Below are 21,264 nucleotides of genomic sequence, written 5' to 3'. Positions count from 1 at the left end.
ATTTACTAAAGCTTCTAAAAATGAAAATAAATGATGTTGCCTATAGCAATAGTCTGTATAATTTCCGGGCCAGATGTATCAAGCTTTAAAAAGTGATAAAATGGTGAGTTATAAACCACCAGCCAATCCGCTTGCTGAATGCCTGTCTGCCTGCCCCCCTCACATGCTGTGTATGCTTGTATGGGCTGCGAAAGGATGTTTAACATAATCATCCATTTGCAGGCTATGGGGGAACACCCACATCATTCGATAGTCGCCGACCATCGAATGATGTTGAAGGCCCATGCACATCTAAGGCTACTCTCAGGTAATCTTAAATATGCATGGACATTGCACAGGAAGTGGGCGGGCAGCTGACATCCAGTAATGTCAGCTGCCCACTCCCGGCACCCATGTCACTGGGCGATTTCAATGAGAACACCCAGCGTTTTCATGGGAGTGCCAATAAAACACTGGGCACTTCCATGGGCGAGTCCCTTGGCCTGCCGCCCCCACACCCACAGTGTTGGGTGAGTGCACCCACGAACACCCTGTTTGCTGTGGCCATACGCACTCTGCATATGCACTTCCGTAGAAATGTGTCTGCGTATGTGCAGACGCACACCATAGGTCACATGTGCGAATGCGCTGGGGATCCGAATGGACCTGAATAAGGTCCAGTATGCCATAATATATGGTTCTTTGTCTTCCTCAATTCAGTTGTATGAATTATACTGTTGAGTAATCAACCTCAAGCTCTACTAATTACTATTTAAGTATATATTACATCACAACATAGTGATCCATTTTTGAATCTCAATAATTTAATAGTCAGTGATCTGTGATACTACAACTTTAAAATAATTTTGCCTGCTAAACCATTCAATTACTATATTAAATCATATTCAGAATAAATCATGTAAAAGGTGGGGACTTTTTGTTAATAAAATATATATGCCCAAAATAGATGGCAGCTTCAGAAAATACACCTACTATTGAATCTCTGTGCTCACTGCCACACTACTTCTGCCTGCTCTACCACACTCGTTATCTGAACTATTCCCTTAAATGTTTTAAATAATATCACTTTCACACAGATATCCTGGGTCTGAGCCAGGGTATTGGACATATTTTCAACCATTTTGCACCAAGTCAAAGACCCTGGAAAAACCTTGTTTGGTGAGAATGGATCTACTTGTTTCTGTGATCCTGGTCCTGACCATAGTTATTTTCTAGGTCCATGATTCAGACTGAAATAGGTAATATAAAAGCAGCTTATTTAGCTTCTTTTATTTTAACCATTTTTGCTGGAACACCCATTTGTACTGTAACACGCATGGAAATTACCCTGGTCAGGACCATGGTGGAAGAACCAGGCTGAAAAACCAACGAAAACCCATTCAAACCAACAAACATCATTAAGTACCAAAATCACGGAAAGAACACTAATGAATTACACTCCTGTTAAATAGCAATTGTCAACCAAAACACCACTAAACAACCTGGGCATTTCTTGGGTCTACAGTCTCTGTGAAAGGGGCATAAGTTAAGTATATCCACCCACTATAAGCAATATATTTTCTAGACTTATTATTGCAATAATTTCAAAATAAACACTAGACTTAATTAGAAAATTGTGTACATAATATACATTCAAATGTAATTTCAATGTATCTTAATCTATACATAGCAAACATAGTATTGTGTCAGCAGTTTTGTGGAAATGTTGAAATTTATAGTAGCAACTGGGGAAAGATCAAGGTGCTGAGAGATGGTTTTGCTTATTGTAATTTGGATTACAATCAATAGATTACTGAGAGGGACTATACCTCTCAAAGTTGGGGTAGATAAATAGTCATCAAAAAAAATATCAATATAGTATAGGCAGTAGTATATTTAATGTAGGGATCTTTAAAGTATGTTCTGATATTACTTTGAAGTAGAACTTAAAGAGGTTTTTTTTTTTATTGCTATACTATAGAGAGTTTGGGTTGTCTGAGAATTGGATATATTCCTAATGCCTGGGGAAGCTGGGTGACCATAGCCCAGGGAAATTACAAAGGAGAAATATATACTTTTAACATTGATTCATACAGGAGCCAGTCTGATATTGCATAACCCTAATATACCAATACACCTGTGGCCTATTTTGTTTTTTACATAATGTTAATTTTCCATATACCGCCCATCATATATTAATTGTAGATATTAGCCCTTTGACATTTTAAGGGGCTGACAACCCGGTACCATCGTTTTTGTGACCGTAGATCTTCATTTTTTCATATTCATTACTCGGTTGATGTTCCACAGTAGGCATAGATGGCTTTGATTGGGAAACTGATTAGATGGTGCAAGGTTTAAACTATAACTTGGGAGGAGAGTTACAATACAATGCTTGTGGTGTGCACAAGACATAATTGAGAAAAATGCAAGTGAAATGAGAATAAAGTGGATATTGGAAAAGGTGGCACAGAACTAAAAGTTGAAGTTTTTAGATAATCATGTTAGTGAATTTGAAAAGATATATTGTAAAATATTAATGAGAGGAAATTACAGGAAATACAAGAAAGGAAAAGGAATAATATTTTCAAAAAGATGTTTGAAACCTGTTTATAGAGAGGATATGAATCAGAATTATATGAAGATTATGACAATGTAGAATGCTTATGGAAAAGAAGAACATAATGAAGTCCAGATAAAAGGTTGTTATAAACCAACACACACTAGTGAATATCAATTATTATAAGTAACTGAAAGGGCAGCAAAAATAATCAGGGAACTCTTCGTGGGTGATTTTAACAATCCAAATATAAATTAAAATATGGAAAATATGGTTTAAGAAGTTATTTTAAAAGACAATTTCCTTTTACAAATTGTAGAAAAAACAACTAGAGGGAGATCGCTGCTGGTTTTGGTACCATCAAAAAACACATATATTATATTTAATCAGCAAGTGTAAAATGAGAACAATTAAATTGTCAAAACTTGAAAGGATTGAAAATTAATTTTGGAAGTACATGGATTATAGCAAAATTGGTCAAATATAAATCAGGATTCAAGCTGTAAAATTTGGTTCAAATGGTAAACCACATCTTAAATAAATATAGACTGCAAAAAAATAGAACTTATACAGTAACAGTGAGACAATAACAAGTAGAAAATGCAATTGCAATAAATAAAAAGGCAGATCATTATGGATATTTTGTACCATTTTATACATTAACAAAATGAGAAAAATACCAAAAATATGTATAATATATATTTCGTTTCCTAAGCTGTGTACACACGGGGGGCGATAGGGGCTGAAATCGCTGGAAATATGGTCGCTAGCGACCATATTACCAGTGATGGGAGTGTGCCCCGGCGATAAATCACCGGGTGCACACTCCCATTTTCAGCCCCGTTCTAATCGCTTTCTTTGAAGACAGAACAGCAAACATAAAGCTTACAACTATCTCCTAAACTGGGCACATACCTTTCCAATCACTGATCAAGTGAACACTCCCAATAAGCTGAGTACTGTTTCCCCAGCGTGATTCCCTCTGAGCTCCATAAACACTGTGTTTGAAACAGCACATTGTTCATGTCTATGGGATTGGGAGGTCATGCCGATAAATAATAAGCCGCACATAAGATGCCAACCATCGCAGGGGCAATGTAAGACATTTATCGACTAATGCTCCTTCCACAGATCTGCATACATATTTATACAATCATAGGCCTGTTCATCCAATATCAGGTGATTGGACCATGCTTTCACACTTGTGTGGGTTTTACCTGTGCTTAATGCTCACATGAAAAAGTGGCCAGATTCCCCCACAATTCTGGCTTATTAAAATGTAAAGGTATAATAAAAAGAGGGTTACTGTAGAGATTACAGTAGAGAGTTGGAATGACTGTTAAAAATAATTAGATAATGCATTCACAGAGGGGGCCATCATACCTAACAAATGTATCATTTTTTTATGAAGACTTTTAGATGGGCATACAGTAAAAACTGGATTCTTAAAAACTACTTAACATAGTGTAGGACATAGGTTAGGACAGTGATGGCTAACCTTGACACTCCAGCTGTTGTTGAACTACACATCCCAGCATGCCCTGCAACAGTTTTACTATTTGGCCATGCTAAAACTGATGGAGGCCATGCTGGGATATGTAGTTCAACAACAGCTGGAGTGTCAAGGTTAGCCATCACTGTTCTAGGACATAAAGTTAAAGTACTTAGTCTAGGGCAGTGATTTTCAACCTTTTTACCTTGAGGCACACTTAATAAAAGGCACACCATGAGATCACCACAGGGCAAAACACATTGGCCCCCACAGATAAAAAAAACAAACCTATTGGCCCCCATATGAAAAACAATCATATTGGTCCCCACAGGTAACACATTGTCCCTTTATATGAAAAAAAGAGACCAGTAAATAACAGTTGAGCTGGCGGTTGCTGTAAACTGGTTTGGGCATCTCGAGATCTGGGGGCACACTTGAGAACAACTCAAGGCACACTAGTGTGCCATGGCACAGTGGTTGAAAAACACTGGTCTAGGGGGACAAAACATGTACTGTATAGTACATATAGATAATGAACTGGGGGATTAAATACTAAACAGAAACAATTTATATTGAGTTCAAATGAGTTCTGTTGTTTTATGATGCAAGAATTGTATTTTTTATGATCCTCACTGTATGTAGGAATTGTGAATGCATATTTGTTTTGTCATATAGTATATTGAGCGAAAACATATTTGATGAGCGTCTGAGTAGTTTGTGGTGGTACGATTTCACAACGCATGTGACAAGGCCTAGCTTATCCTGGGCTGTGCTTGTGTCATGTACAGTACTAACAACTTGGTGCTTAGCTTGGCTTATTGTTTATGATTACATAGTTACGCTTTGATTTGCTGTTTTATTTAGAGCATCCTTGGCATAAAAATCAATAAAAAAGAATTTGTTGAAAGTCAAAAATATTAGGTCAAACTAGAATATAATGATACCGGATAGTGCAGCAGTAAATACAAGCAACCAGTCAATGCTGTGGATTACAAAAGAGGTTTACATTATATAGTTTAAGCTTTCCATTTTACCTGAAATCCAATTTTAGTGTAATATGTGGCACAGAAATGTTCCAGGCAGACTTTCATTGTAGTGGAATGCTATCTTTAAATGCCATACAAAAGGTATGCACTGGGAAGCTATGCACAATCTGATAGAGGATCTGCTCTCACATAACAGTGTTGTTCAAGATTATGGTTTCATTGGTTTCCTAAACCTTTGCAGTGTAATATATATATATATATATATATATATATACACACTCTAGCAGTAGACTTATGATGTTTACACACAGAGATATTCCCTTGCTATTCAATTTAAGATTAAACTGCTATGCAATCTTTTCTATCTCTGTACAATTTACATACAATTCATGCAATCTACAATCTATATAGTCATTGCAGCCCTGTCTACCTGGTTTTTGATTTGTGCTGTCCTGGGAGCGTGCATCGGGATCGCAAGGTAAAAAACCTGTGCATTCTGCATGCGATCTGAATATGATCTGCATGCGATTTTGACTATATAGTCAAAATCTCATGTCAAATCTCACCATGTGTACACAGCATAAGAGGTATGGTCGTAGTAAACTTTGGATTTCCATACCAACTGCCATTTCTCAACTTGCATAGCTGCTCACTGCTAGGAAATAACCTGCTGCTCATTGCTGCATTGAACAATAGGATACTGTAGCAGGTAAAAAATGCACAGAAATAGCAGGGATGCCGGGGGACAAAATACATCTGGGCTGTATTACTATGTTGGATTTATTACTTCAGTGACCCCGGTGTCTATATATATTGCTCATTACAATACCTTTGCTGGGATATCACTATATACAAAATGATAAATACTCCTCACCTTTTTTGGGGTGAAGTACCACCATTGACCACTAGAGGCCTTTCAACAGACCAAATTACTCCTTACCAGAGAGTGAAAGCAAAATAATATGTTTCAAACTTCCTGGATATGGACAGAGGGAGATGTGAAGACAGAGATTGGAGGTAGGAGCAGGTAGGGGCTAAGCTGTCATTTAGACTGTATTTTAACTAGTCATTCAAAAACAAGACGTGTGCCATAAGAATGTCTGTTGGATTTTATTTTATTCACTTTAGTAAAAGTATGAGTACTGAATTCAGATTTTTAAGACATTTCTGTGGAGTGAAAAGGAGGAATTGTAAAAATAATTTTTATTTACTATACCCTTTAGGAAAATGGTGTACAAAGTTTTGCGGTATTTCAGTAGCCTGTATATTGTTCCTTTTATGGGCACCCTCCAAAGCCTTCTACTAAGTGTTTGTGCTGGAATGCTGTAAATTAAATACATATTTATATATATATATATATATATATATATATATATATATATATATGACACTGTGGGGTAAGGATGCGGATCTACCTGTGCCCCGTCAATATAAGGCAGCTGGTCATGTGCTTGATGACCTTAAATACTTTATGATCGATCATGTGCCACTATCCTTACGCAGGTATGATAGGACTAAAGCCTTATTGATACGTGAGTCGCAGTGGATTTTGCGCTTAGGTACCACCAGACCAGGTGGACTAAATGACAAAATAAACTGGAACTCCTTAGCTTAAATTTGTACAGTATAGGAATGTGCAGTCTGTTATGGTACAATTACACTGTTTTGTATCCTTTATATGTGTTTTTGGTGTGTAAAGATATTTTGCTTTGTTATTTTGTTTGTTTTTCTTTATGGATAGTGACCCTGCTGACAGGCGCCTTCGCTGGTCATGAGACGTTGCTTGGTCCCACCATTATGCACAGTCCGTGGAGCGCATTCGGGAACTGGTGGAACACAAACATTGCGGTTGCCATGGTACCGCTGATGCCATGACCGGAAGTGCAGCATCTGGGGTTTCCAGCGCGACGGAGACAGCGGGAGTGGACACTACAGCATGATAAGTAGTGGAATATATGTAGAGGGGTTTGTCTGTTTTACAATTTGCTGTAGGTTATCTGAGGAAGGGAATACGGTCTGCCTCAATGCAGATTGTTGTTCTAACCGTTTGCGAAGTCTCCGGAGCAGTTGAGCAGTTGAATACATCAGAGTGCCGGCATAAATGTGTATAAATATATATATAGATATGTGTGTATATAGAATCAGGGGTCGGTCGGCACTCTGGTTGCCTGGTTGTATGGTACCGTGTTGCCTTCCCGGTGGTAGTTATTTGCAGATGCGAAGAAAGAATGGGCGGCACTCACGGATTTAAATCCAAAAAAACCTTTAGTGGGGTTGTCACATGGTCATAGCAGTCGAATCTTAAGTTGAATAGCAAGGGAATCACTCCTTAGCTTAAATTTGTACAGTATAGGAATGTGCAGTCTGTTATGGTACAATTACACTGTTTTGTATCCTTTATATGTGTTTTTGGTGTGTAAAGATATTTTGCTTTGTTATTTTGTTTGTTTTTCCTTATGGATAGTGACCCTGCTGACAGGCGCCTTCGCTGGTCATGAGACATTGCTTGGTCCCACCATTATGCACAGTCCGTGGAGCGCATTCGGGACCTGGTGGAACGCAAACATTGCGGTTGCCATGGTACCGCTGATGCCATGACCGGAAGTGCAGCATCTGGGGTTTCCGGCGCGACGGAGACAGCGGGAGTGGACGCTACAGCATGATAAGTAGTGGAATATATGTAGAGGGGTTTGTCTGTTTTACAATTTGCTGTAGGTTATCTGAGGAAGGGAATACGGTCTGCCTCAATGCAGATTGTTGTTCTAACCGTTTGCGAAGTCTCCGGAGCAGTTGAGCAGTTGAATACATCAGAGTGCCGGCATAAATGTGTATAAATATATATATATAGATATGTGTGTATATAGAATCAGGGGTCGGTCGGCACTCTGGTTGCCTGGTTGTATGGTACCGTGTTGCCTTCCCGGTGGTAGTTATTTGCAGATGCGAAGAAAGAATGGGCGGCACTCACGGATATAAATCCAAAAAAACCTTTAGTGGGGGTGTCACAAAAGACCATGTAAAGTTTTTTTGGGATTTAAATCCGTGAGTGCCGCCCATTCTTTCTTCGCATCTGCATATATGTGTATATATATATATATATATATATATATATATATATATATATATATATATATCCAAGGGTAAGGACCACACTCTCCTCCATATAATGGCAACTGCCGGGGTGTCAGCTCAGGGGTCCCAGACAAGTCCAGTTCTCCAATACAGCCACAGAGATGAGGACACTCACCGGTCTTTCTTCAAAAAAGATATTTTATTCCATATCACCACATCCAATAAAGTGCAAAGTGCATGACAGTGGGCCTAGGGCCAACGTTTCGGTCTGCCAATCAGACCTTTGTCAAGGCCCCCACTATCTCCTCCTAAAGTGCATAACCCACAGGACATCATGTGTGCCTTATATCCACCCCACAGGCAGCAGTGCACTCCCCTAAAGCATATACGAAAATCTGGATCAGCCCTGAATCCTATGTTAAACACACAACTATTACCTAAACATATTACCATAGTTTATGAGTAACTGGCGCCAAAATACTCGCCTGCCACGCTGGTAGATAGGAAGCGCCGCACACCTGGGCTAGCTTCCATAATTCATCCATATCCCCAGCGTATAGCGCCGAACCCGGAAGTGCGTCACTGCCGCGTCACTTCCTGTACGTGGAGCGCACAGCCAGGAAGCGTGCGCTCCATCCACATCCACATACTGTAGCGTCGCGTCACTTCCTGCGCATGGAACGCACAGCTAGGAAGCTTGCGTTCCATTGCGATATAAACGGGGCATTACCAGATCCATTCTTACACCTTAATTATCAACAAGAAACGGTGAACTGCCTAACCTACCTAGCGCAGCCCCAAATTAGTAATCAACGCTAATATTACATCAAACTGCATACTGCTACTGCCTGAGGGGACCCCACAAAGCACACATAATGCACTGCCACCTAGTGGTAAATATAAAGTACAAAAATAATGATAAAAAATATAACAAAAAAATCCTAATACACACAAAAAGATACATAATACATGAAAAAGACACATGTACAAAGGACACTGTCATTAAGGTTGCTCAGACCATCCAGAAATTACCAGGACCACCTCACAAGAAAACAGACAAAGAATTATTTTCATTGAGGCCCCTAGGGGCCACCGTGTCGAGTTTGTGGATCCATTTCACCTCCTTCCTGAGTAGGATCAACCCACGGTCACCACCTCTTAGCAATGGGGGGACCCAATCAATGATCATATAACTTAATGAAGAAATCTGATGTTTATACTTCAAGAAGTGCGCCGCCACAGGTTTATCAGTGAATTGGTGGGCATACGCCAAGCGAATTGACGACCGGTGCTGATTCATACGCTCGCGAAATGTTCGTATCATTTTCCCCACGTAGAGGAGGCCGCAGGGGCAGCGTAGAAAATAGACCACATGATCCATAGTACATGTCAGATGATGCTGAAGGGTGATCTTTTGGCCCGTATGGGGATGGTGGAAAGATGAACCACTGATGAGTCCCCGGCACGTAATGCAACTTGTGCAACGGAAGCAACCTTTCCTGGTCAGCAGCCATCTCTTATCAGTTGAGGGGCTTGGGGTGACATCAGGCCGCATTAATATATCTTTCAAATTTTGCCCGCGTCGTGCCGCAATCAAGGGGGGTGCTTCAGTAATTCCTTAAAACACTTGATCAGTGCCCAAAATGCGCCAGTTGTTTTTAATGGATCTCTCCATGGTTTTCAGTCTGGTATCGCATTTCATCACCACTGTCATGCGTTTGTGGTTGCACTTTTTCTTCAGGTTAGGTGAGGTATGGATCTCTCTTGCCCTTCTGAGGCTATTCTGTATATCTCTGTCACGATATCCGTGAGTGCCGCCCATTCTTTCTTCGCATCTGCATATATGTGTATATATATATATATATATATATATATATATATATATGTATATGTGTATATATATATATATATATATATATATATATATATATACCTTGTAGCGGACTGGCACTCTCCACAATAGGTTCAATGGTGCTGCGTGCCTTTGCCAGGATACAATAGAAAGCAGGAACCCCCCAAGACGGGTAAAGCACGTCACTGTAGCAATACTGATGAAACCAAGCTGAAGTTTATTCGCCTCGACGGGCCGTTTCGGGGCTCAACCCCTTCCTCAAGAGACTTTCAAACATGTACGAAAGTCTCTTGAAGAAGGGGTTGAGCCCCGAAACGGCCCGTCGAGGCGAATAAACTTCAGCTTGGTTTCATCAGTATTGCTGCAGTGACGTGCTTTACCCTTCTTGGGGGTTCCTGCTTTCTATATATATATATATATATATATATATATGAACAGGGAAGGTGCGGCACTCGGCGATGCTGAGAAATAATTCACGGAGCCATATGCGTGGACAACGTTTCAGTTGTATTAAACAACTTTTTTCAAGTCAAACATACATGCATGAAGTGGATAACATACCTTTATAGAAGACATGCAAAACCAAAGTGAACAGTGCTGGACGGCGCCGGGCAGGACACAGCGTCAGTCAGTCCGGGAGCCGCCACTAGTGATGACGTCATTGCGCAGCCGCGTCATGCACGTCAGTTCAGTGTACCCTATCACCATGGAAACTGGTGTGGGAGCAGAGCGAGAAAAGACAATCATTAGCAAAATAGCAAGAAATGTCAAAACAGTAAAACTTCATAAAATGAGCAACTAAAGGCATGGAAGTTAAACAGTACAAATATACATATCAGAAGCAGAGAGTGTCAAGCAGATATACAGTTACCGAAAACATGCGTATGACAGCATTTCATTAAGCCCTTTAGGGGCAATTACATCTAATTTATGAATCCACTTAGCCTCACATTGGATGAGTTTAGGGCACGATTGCCACCCCTAATAGACGGGGGAATGGTATCAATAATGCGATATCTTAATGAAGACAAGGGGTGTTTGGCAGTGGCAAAATGACGGGCCACAGGCTGGTCGCTGGTGCCAGTGGTCAGGGCTTTGCGAATGGCAGAGCGGTGGGCTGCCATGCGATCCTTAAACTTGCATTCGGTTTTCCCTATGTAGGATAAACCGCAGGGACACAAAATTTGATAAACCACAAATGTGGTATCGCAATTGACGTGGTGTTTGATCAAAATACTTTTCCCCGTGTGGGGATGAGGGAAGGATTTGCCAGCCAACATGAACTGGCATGTTACACACCCGCAGCGGGTGCAGCCAGTAGGAGTGGAGGTGAGAAAGGATTCGATGCCATTGGCGGTTTTGATTTTGGACAAGTCAGTTTTAACTAACCAATCTTTTAAATTCCTCCCGCGGGAGTAGCATGGCATAAGGGCAGTATCAGCAAATGGCAATTGGGGGTCCGATTTGATGACCGGCCAATGTTTTTTAGTAATGGTATTAATAGTGGGAGAGGCAATGTTATATTTATTAACCCATGGGAGTTTGGGTGGTTTAGATAAAGACGGATCTTTTTTCTTTAGCAAGAAATCTTGATTGCACAACAAAGCTTTTTCTTTTGCCTTAACCAGATCAGGAAGCCTGTACCCGCGTGTTATAAATTTAGCTATAAGCTCCTCTATCTGCAATATAGCGGTGTCACGGTTGCTATTGATGCGCAAAATGCGTATCATCTGTGAATACGGCAAACCGCGTTTGAGACCGGACGGGTGACAGCTGGAAGATAGCAGGGGAAGGTTTCTGTCAGTATCTTTTTTGTAGAGAGTGGTGCTGATACTGTTGTTACTTAATGAAACGGTAACATCCAGAAAATTCATGGTTGTTTGGCTGGCTGAAAATGTAAATTTAATGGGGCAGGAGGAAGCGTTATGAACATCTATCATGGAGGCAAATGATTCAAGGGATGAAGACCATATAATAAACACGTCGTCTATGTAGCGACCAAGAAAGACGGTGTTCTCCATGATATTACTGTTATTGTAAAAAACGTCATCCTCAACAGCATACATCACAATATTGGCATAGCTCGGAGCTGCGCTAGAACCCATCGCGCAGCCCCGAGCTTGCCTGTAAAATTGCCCATCATACAAAAAGAAGTTGTTGGTGAGAATTAGTTCCAATAAGTCAATAATAACATCAATTTGCTCGGGAGAAAAAGCACTCTTACAAAGTAAGAAACGTTTGGTAGCTTGCAAACCAAAAGAATGGGGGATGGAAGTATATAAACTTACTACATCCAATCCAATGAGCCAGCAGTTGGCAGGGATGTGTTGCAGTTCTTTAAGCTTAGATAAGAAGCCCCCTCTGGCGACGGGTCGCTAATATTTAACCTGTCATCACACATATTATCTGCCAGTGAAACCAGCCTCCTGAATAAAGGACTTTCATTTGTACCGACAGTTCATTTCGACCAATTCCAGTGGAATCTGGAACGAGCCAATTTGCATCGCAGCCTTAAACTTAAGGAGTTTTTTTCCCTTCAGGATATGCCCCAGGCCTCCTTGCAGATACCGCTTCCTTCACAGCTCCAACAGTTCAAAGCACCTTCCACCTTTGACCCGGTATCCTACAACCCCAGCATAAAGACCTATGTATGCATGATTGAACAAGATTGAACAAGAAGTTGCTACTCACATTCATAATCCTCCTCCCATTCATCCGAATCTGACCCCAGCAGAACGCTATGCCTTGAAGGCTTTGTCTGATAATGACAACCTAATAATACGCTGTGCGGACAAGGGAGGTGGCATTGTCCTCCAGGACATTACGGATTATCGCAGGGAAGCCGAATCCCAACTGGCTGACAGAGACGTTTATACTTTATTGTCCAAAGACCCTACCCCCCTATTTAGACGTTCCTTGGCCATTTCACTCAAGCAAGCGGTACAATTTTGTCTTATGACCCAAGCAACCAGTGACATCCTCATTCCTGCTTTTCCTTTGGTCCCGTTGTTTTATACCCTCCCAAAAATTCATAAACGTTTAGTTAATCCCCCCGGGCGCCCCATCATCGCCGCCCGCGACTCCCTGTTTCAACCGACTGCTATTTTCCTGGACTCGCTGCTACAACCATTGGTTCAACGTGAAAGAAGCTTTCTGCTAGACACTGGTTCCTTCTTATCTAAGCTTAAAGAACTGCAACACATCCCTGCCAACTGCTGGCTCATTGGATTGGATGTAGTAAGTTTATATACTTCCATCCCCCATTCTTTTGGTTTGCAAGCTACCAAACGTTTCTTACTTTGTAAGAGTGCTTTTTCTCCCGAGCAAATTGATGTTATTATTGACTTATTGGAACTAATTCTCACCAACAACTTCTTTTTGTATGATGGGCAATTTTACAGGCAAGCTCGGGGCTGCGCGATAGGTTCTAGCGCAGCTCCGAGCTATGCCAATATTGTGATGTATGCTGTTGAGGATGACGTTTTTTACAATAACAGTAATATCATGGAGAACACCGTCTTTCTTGGTCGCTACATAGACGACGTGTTTATTATATGGTCTTCATCCCTTGAATCATTTGCCTCCATGATAGATGTTCATAACGCTTCCTCCTGCCCCATTAAATTTACATTTTCAGCCAGCCAAACAACCATGAATTTTCTGGATGTTACCGTTTCATTAAGTAACAACAGTATCAGCACCACTCTCTACAAAAAAGATACTGACAGAAACCTTCCCCTGCTATCTTCCAGCTGTCACCCGTCCGGTCTCAAACGCGGTTTGCCGTATTCACAGATGATACGCATTTTGCGCATCAATAGCAACCGCGACACCGCTATATTGCAGATAGAGGAGCTTATAGCTAAATTTATAACACGCGGGTACAGGCTTCCTGATCTGGTTAAGGCAAAAGAAAAAGCTTTGTTGTGCAATCAAGATTTCTTGCTAAAGAAAAAAGATCCGTCTTTATCTAAACCACCCAAACTCCCATGGGTTAATAAATATAACATTGCCTCTCCCACTATTAATACCATTACTAAAAAACATTGGCCGGTCATCAAATCGGACCCCCAATTGCCATTTGCTGATACTGCCCTTATGCCATGCTACTCCCGCGGGAGGAATTTAAAAGATTGGTTAGTTAAAACTGACTTGTCCAAAATCAAAACCGCCAATGGCATCGAATCCTTTCTCACCTCCACTCCTACTGGCTGCACCCGCTGCGGGTGTGTAACATGCCAGTTCATGTTGGCTGGCAAATCCTTCCCTCATCCCCACACGGGGAAAAGTATTTTGATCAAACACCACGTCAATTGCGATACCACATTTGTGGTTTATCAAATTTTGTGTCCCTGCGGTTTATCCTACATAGGGAAAACCGAATGCAAGTTTAAGGATCGCATGGCAGCCCACCGCTCTGCCATTCGCAAAGCCCTGACCACTGGCACCAGCGACCAGCCTGTGGCCCGTCATTTTGCCACTGCCAAACACCCCTTGTCTTCATTAAGATATCGCATTATTGATACCATTCCCCCGTCTATTAGGGGTGGCAATCGTGCCCTTAAACTCATCCAATGTGAGGCTAAGTGGATTCATAAATTAGATGTAATTGCCCCTAAAGGGCTTAATGAAATGCTGTCATACGCATGTTTTCGGTAACTGTATATCTGCTTGACACTCTCTGCTTCTGATATGTATATTTGTACTGTTTAACTTCCATGCCTTTAGTTGCTCATTTTATGAAGTTTTACTGTTTTGACATTTCTTGCTATTTTGCTAATGATTGTCTTTTCTCGCTCTGCTCCCACACCAGTTTCCATGGTGATAGGGTACACTGAACTGACGTGCATGACGCGGCTGCGCAATGACGTCATCACTAGTGGCGGCTCCCGGACTGACTGACGCTGTGTCCTGCCCGGCGCCGTCCAGCACTGTTCACTTTGGTTTTGCATGTCTTCTATAAAGGTATGTTATCCACTTCATGCATGTATGTTTGACTTGAAAAAAGTTGTTTAATACAACTGAAACGTTGTCCACGCATATGGCTCCGTGAATTATTTCTCAGCATCGCCGAGTGCCGCACCTTCCCTGTTCATATTGCTCTGCTTGTGAAGGCACCGGACACAGTATCTATCATCATTTGGAGTGCCTGACCTACCGCTTTATATATATATATATATATATATATATATAAAAATCAAAGAATCTGAAGGACATCCTGGCACCCAGTCTACTTACATCAAAGCAAACACAAACGAATCCTGGAATAAAATGCACAGGTGCCTACAAGTGCGGAAAATGTAACATTTGTAGGTATGTTCATCCGAACAGGAAAAAAATCACCAACCACAATGACAGTAAGGAATACATTATAAAAGACTTCATGAACTGCAACACCTCGTCGGTAATATATCTTCTGGAATGTCCATGTCACCTGAAATACGTGGGCAAGACTAAAAGACCTTTAAAACTGCGAATTCAAGAACATAGCCGGAACATTAAAAACAAGATTGACAATCATGCTCTATACAAACACTTCGAAACCCAGCACAATGCAAATCCAGAAGGAATGACCTTCAAAGCCATCGAAGGGGTCAAATTGGGACCAAGAGGTGGCGATCTAGCTAACAAGCTTTCCCAGAGGGAGATGTACTGGATCTTTGAATTGAACACACTACATCCCCTGGGTTTTAATGACAGCTATAAAATGGCACCGTTTTATAAGGTCAATCTTGAATGTACTGAATTTTTATCTTTCTTCCACACAATCTTTCTTTTATTCATGAAGTGCGTAATATTATTCAAAAAGTTGTTTTAAAACTGATATCTGGCAACCAATATCCAAACTCCAATTGTCGTCATAATAACCTACAGTCAAACCACACGTTGATACGCCCAATCTCGTCCGATCTTGGAAGCTAAGCAGTGTTGGGCCAGGCTAGTACCAAGATGGGAGACCCCTTGGGAAAACCTGGTGCTGTAGTAATAATTTAAAGACAGACAACCAATGGAGGGAATGATATACTTAAATCTTATATAAATTACCTATTGATTGTATTATGCACTTTACTATTAATAAAATTCACTCTAGCACTCTAATTGTAGCACTCTATTTATTTATCTATTCATTATTCATTATTCATTATTTATTATTATTATTATTATTATTATTAATAACAACTTATTAAGGGTAATCAATACTGCAGGTCAAAAAGGCACTTTAGCACTCCAACTGTAGCACTTTAATACACCAGCACCTTGAACATACTAGTTCCAACTGACACAGATTAAATGGTCCCCCTTTTGCACCTGGATACTATTCTGCACACCAATGTATGCTATATCAGAATTGGGTGCACTAATCAACTTGTTATTCACATTCTTGTACACGGATGCCGGAAACGTGGCGGAAGTGCCGCGTTTTGTATATATAAATGTCTTTAAAGCATTTTTAGAACTCTATTTTTGGTTTAAATATAGCGTTTATGCTCCTAGTCCCTATATGTGTTTAAGTAAGCTCTAGATGTATCCCTATGTCAGGTTAAAACAGTAGTAGCCAGTTTAGATTAGTTAATTACAGGAAGTGATGTCACCAAGTATCTGAGCAGGTACATAGGTGTAAATATCAGCCCGGTCTCACTTGTCTCCTACCCCTTGAAGAAGTCACATAGACGAAACGCGTTGGGAAATCCTTCCTACTCCAAAGATAAGCACCTTTCTCTATTTTATTTTAGAATCCTGTCTTTTTACAAAAAAAAAATTTTTATATACCAAAAAGTTTTTTAAAAAGTTTTTTAAAAGCTATCATTGTTTACTTGTTTCTCTTTTATACCGAATTTGTCAACTAATAAAATTTTTTTATATCTTTAAACCCACTTTTATATATATATATATATATAGATATTTTAGCTCTTTTACAATAATTAGTCGCCGATATCTTTATACATTACTTTTTATTTCATTTTTGAGTAACATACCCTTACTTTTATTTAAAGAGTGGCAGACACCCTATATAACCAAAGGGAATATTATTGTTTTGTATACGCAATTAGCACAAGTGGAGCCTTTTATCCATAGCATATAGACACTTTCCAGGTATTTTTTGAAAGGCTGCCTGGTGCCAGTTACTTCGGACTATGTTCAGAGCTAATGAACGCACCAGCAAGAGGAATTATTGGTGCCAAAAAATCTTTTGTGAAACTGAAGTGATAACTGAATCTATAAATACAGAGGATTTAGATGACAAATTCTGGACAATGGAAAGACTGCTAGCCAAGGAAATGAAAACTTGGTGGGATATAAAAGGACTAGAGCAATACTTCTCAGTAAACAGAATCCCAAGGGGTCTTAGATTAAATAAGCAACCAACATTTGGCAATACAGACCCAGAATTTATAAACAATCGGGATGCAATTTTGCACAATTGCTCAATGGACTTGATGAGATTAATAGTAACCGAAAAAAAGAAATCCCTAATTCTACTTGAAGAAGAGATTAAAAACAAAGAAAGTACACTAGAAACACACAAAGACAATGAGGACTACAAAATCAATGAGAAAGTGCTGAACAAAAAATTGGAAAGAATGGAGGAGGAAGTAATTTAAAATAAGGAGAACAAATTCCAAAGAGACAAGCAAGATTACGATTAAGGCAAAGTTAAGAATTGGAGCAGATTTGCTAATGCACCTAACCAGCAGAGAAATTATCAAAGACCTACTTACCAGCTAACCAAGAACACGAATCGAAAATTCAACACTAGGAATACCGAATCTCCAAAAACTCCACATTGGAGGACCTTCAATAGATTTACACCTCTACAGAGACTCAGATCCACAGGAGAACAGGAGGATTTTTTATCCTCGGACACGGCAACGAGGGTCCGGGAAACAATGAGACAGACAGTGAAGTAAGACATAAGAATAGCTTAAAAAGAAGATTTTTAGAGGAAGAGGAAAAAGAGGCGGTAGGAGGGAGAGACCCCAAAAAAAGAACACTACAATAAGGACACAACCAAAAGGAATTTTTAATCTCTCGAAACATGTTTTAACCGAAGCAGAAACCACCCTTCTCAATAGAGGTCTATCCTTCGCCCCTACGGGAGGCATGAATAAATTTGAGACATACATTGACTTGAACAAGTTCGTAAGAAAACTGACGCTGAAAAGACATTTTGCGAGGAAAGAAAATGCTAGTATACAAAATTATGTAAACAGATCGAATTCTGGCCTAAAACCTGTATCTAAGTATTACCCCATCGAATCCAAGGGCAACAACATTGGGATCTTTCATGACCTAGTGAAGAAAGACCTGTGTGAAGAAGCAATGGAACCAATTATAAAAAAGAATTTATCCAATACAGAAAGAGAAGCACTGAAGCACCTTAAAAACAACACAGAGATAATCTTGAAACAAGCAGATAAAGGGGGAGGACTCGTCATTATGGATCGTGAAGCATACATAACAGAGGCCAACAGACTACTGGGAGATACAGTTTCATACTCAGCCCTTAGTCAAGATCCAAAGGATGAATATATTGAGGAACTCAGAACCCTCTTATTACAAGGACTACGTGAGAAAGTTTTAACCAAAGAAGAGTACCAATACCTAATGAGGTCAAGTCCGATTACCCCCATCTTCTACTTCCTGCCGAAGATTCATAAGTCTTTAGAAAATCCACCTGGACGCCCGATAGTGGCGGGGATAGATTCCTTAACTTCGAACCTGTCGGAATACGTTGATATCTTCTTGAGCAAATACGTAAAGAAACTGCCAGCATACTTGAAAGATACCACCACTGTTTTAAACCTTTTAAAAGATTTTAAATGGAAAGAATCCTTTTATTGGGCCACAATAGACGTTCAGTCGCTATACACTTGCATTGACCACAAACTAGGAATTGAAGCCTGTGAAGAATTTCTGGAAGAGGACGACACTTTGACTCCACAACATAAGACGTTCATATGTGATACAATGAAATTCATTTTAAGTCATAACTATTTTAAATTCCTGGACCAGTTTTATCTCCAAAGATGTGGTACTGCAATGGGGACTACCTTGTGCCCAGTTTCGCGAATCTTTTTATGGGAAGTTGGGAAAAAAGTTTTATTTACACGGACCATACTTTTAAGGACAACAACAGATTTTACAAAAGATATATTGATGACATTTTAATTGTATGGGAAGGTAATGAAAATTCATTTTTAGAGTTCCTCGAATATATAGAAGATAACAACATGAACCTACGCTTCACATCCAGCATTAATAAAACAAAGATTGAGTTCCTAGATTTGGTTCTGATAGGAGATAAGTCAGAAGTAATAACAAAAAACTTCATTAAGAAGGTGGACACTAACAGCTATTTGCATTTCAAGAGCAACCACCTCCGCAAATGGAAAGAGAACATCCCCTACTCTCAATTCAATCGCATCAAAAGAAACTGCAACTAGGCCGAGGACTGTGAGATGCAACTGGAGATGTATAGAAAAAGATTTGAAGAGAAAGAATACCCTAACGAGATCATACAGAAAGCAAGAACCAAAGTCAATAAGGTCAAAAGAGAAGATTTGCTGGAATACAAGAGTAAAAATGAGAGAAAAGAGTCAGTAGCTTTCATTACTACATACAACCAACATGAAACTAAGATCAAACAAAGTTTAAAGAAACATTGGAACCTGCTGCTGATGGACCCAATCTTGAAAGAAATACTCCCACCCAACCCTGAGATCATTTAAAAAAAATCAAAGAATCTGAAGGACATCCTGGCACCCAGTCTACTTACATCAAAGCGAACACAAACGAATCCTGGAATAAAATGCACAGGTGCCTACAAGTGCGGAAAATGTAACATTTGTAGGTATGTTCATCCGAACAGGAAAAAATTCACCAACCACAATGACAGTAAGGAATACATTATAAAAGACTTCATGAACTGCAACACCTCGTCGGTAATATATCTTCTGGAATGTCTATGTCACCTGAAATACATGGGCAAGACTAAAAGACCTTTAAAACTGCGAATTCAAGAACATACCTGTAGCCGGAACATTAAAAACAAGATTGACAATCATGCTCTATACAAACAATTCGAAACCCAGCACAATGCGAATCCAGAAGGAATGACGGTACTTATGTATTATCTGGGCTCCCATGTTAAATGCACCTCATATTTTCATACCCCTACTATCCAATTACGCATGGAGTTGATTTTATATAGTGTGGCGAGCGCAGCGAGCCACCATGCCCGAAGCGTGGCGAGCGCAGCGAGCCCCGCAAGGGGACGCGGTCTCATAAGAAAAACGGGAGCCCAGATAAGTACCGGAATGACCTTCAAAGCCATCGAATGGGTCAAATTGGGACCAAGAGGTGGCGATCTAGCTAACAAGCTTTCCCAGAGGGAGATGTACTGGATCTTTGAATTGAACACACTACATCCCCTGGGTTTTAATGACAGCTATGAAATAGCACCGTTTTTATAAGGTCAATCTTGAATGTACTGAATTTTTATCTTTCTTCCACACAATCTTTCTTTTATTCATGAAGTGCGTAATATTATTCAAAAAGTTGTTTTAAAACTGATATCTGGCAACCAATATCCAAACTCCAATTGTCGTCATAATAACCTACAGTCAAACCACACGTTGATACGCCCAATCTCGTCCGATCTTGGAAGCTAAGCAGTGTTGGGCCAGGCTAGTACCAAGATGGGAGACCCCTTGGGAAAACCTGGTGCTGTAGTAATAATTTAAAGACAGACAACCAATGGAGGGAATGATATACTTAAATCTTATATAAATTACATATTGATTGTATTATGCACTTTACTATTAATAAAATTCACTCTAGCACTCTAATTGTAGCACTCTATTTATTTATCTATTCATTATTTTTTATTATTATTATTATTATTATTATTAATAACTTATTAAGGGTACTCAATACTGCAGGTCAAAAAGGCACTTTAGCACTCCAACTGTAGCACTTTAATACACCAGCACCTTGAACATACTAGTTCCAACTGACACAGATTAAATGGTCCCCCTTTTGCACCTGGATACTATTCTGCGCACCAATGTATGCTATATCAGAATTGGGTGCACTTATCAACTTGTTATTCACATTCTCGTACACTGCTAATTAGCATCAGAATCACCTCACTTAACGAACCTCATTTAAATAAGTCAACCTGTCCATTCAGTTGTTTATATGTCCACAAACAATATATTAAGTCATCCCGTTTATCTAGTAGTTTATATGTTCACAAACAATATATTAATTTGCCTCTTTGTTCCCTATGTATATAAAAAACGGCACACTGAGAATCAGC

General features: G+C 39.9%; 1 protein-coding gene and 2 pseudogenes across 2 annotated transcripts in view; 2 read left to right on the top strand and 1 right to left on the bottom strand.

The window, feature by feature from the left end:
* Positions 1-21,264, bottom strand: part of CSMD1 (CUB and Sushi multiple domains 1) — a 1,658,539-nt gene that overhangs the window by 210,633 nt on the left and 1,426,642 nt on the right. The gene's annotated exons all lie outside the window — the stretch shown is intronic.
* LOC146066018 (5S ribosomal RNA) lies at positions 15,808-15,927 on the top strand (annotated as a pseudogene).
* Positions 20,559-20,678, top strand: LOC146065923 (5S ribosomal RNA; annotated as a pseudogene).

Source organism: Crinia signifera, chromosome 3, assembly GCF_055691185.1.
Source record: "Crinia signifera chromosome 3, ASM5569118v1, whole genome shotgun sequence".
Taxonomy (NCBI): domain Eukaryota; kingdom Metazoa; phylum Chordata; class Amphibia; order Anura; family Myobatrachidae; genus Crinia; species Crinia signifera.
This window is presented reverse-complemented; position numbering and strand designations above follow the sequence as displayed.